Source organism: Pteropus alecto, unplaced genomic scaffold (genome assembly GCF_000325575.1).
Source record: "Pteropus alecto unplaced genomic scaffold, ASM32557v1 scaffold61, whole genome shotgun sequence".
NCBI lineage: Eukaryota > Metazoa > Chordata > Mammalia > Chiroptera > Pteropodidae > Pteropus > Pteropus alecto.
The window spans coordinates 2,924,767-2,925,165 of record NW_006434835.1 but is presented as its reverse complement, the minus strand read 5'-3'; positions in this window follow the sequence as shown (position 1 = coordinate 2,925,165).

The window sequence follows — 399 nt, the reverse complement described above, 5'->3', positions numbered from 1 at the left end:
AAAAAAAAAAAAAACAGGAAACACTGCAATAGAAAAACAGGCAGAGGATGTGAACAGAAAGAGAAATACCAATAAATAAAAAGTGGAGTAAAAAGTTACCATATTTCACCTATCAGATCAGCATAATAATGGATGCCATTTGGGAAATTGCTTGAAAATACAGAAAAGTATAAAATATACACACCTTTGACCCACATGTGTCACCCTGAGTATTTACTCTATGGCTAAAATGGCAAAAATATGCACTATGTATATAAAAACATATTCTTGGTAGCATTCTTTGCAACAGCAAACACCCAAAAGCTATGTAAATGCCATCAAGAGGGAAGAGTTGACTAAATAATACGACGTCATCCATGCAAGTGAAGAGTAAGCTGGACCTGCAAGGCTGGCACGGAG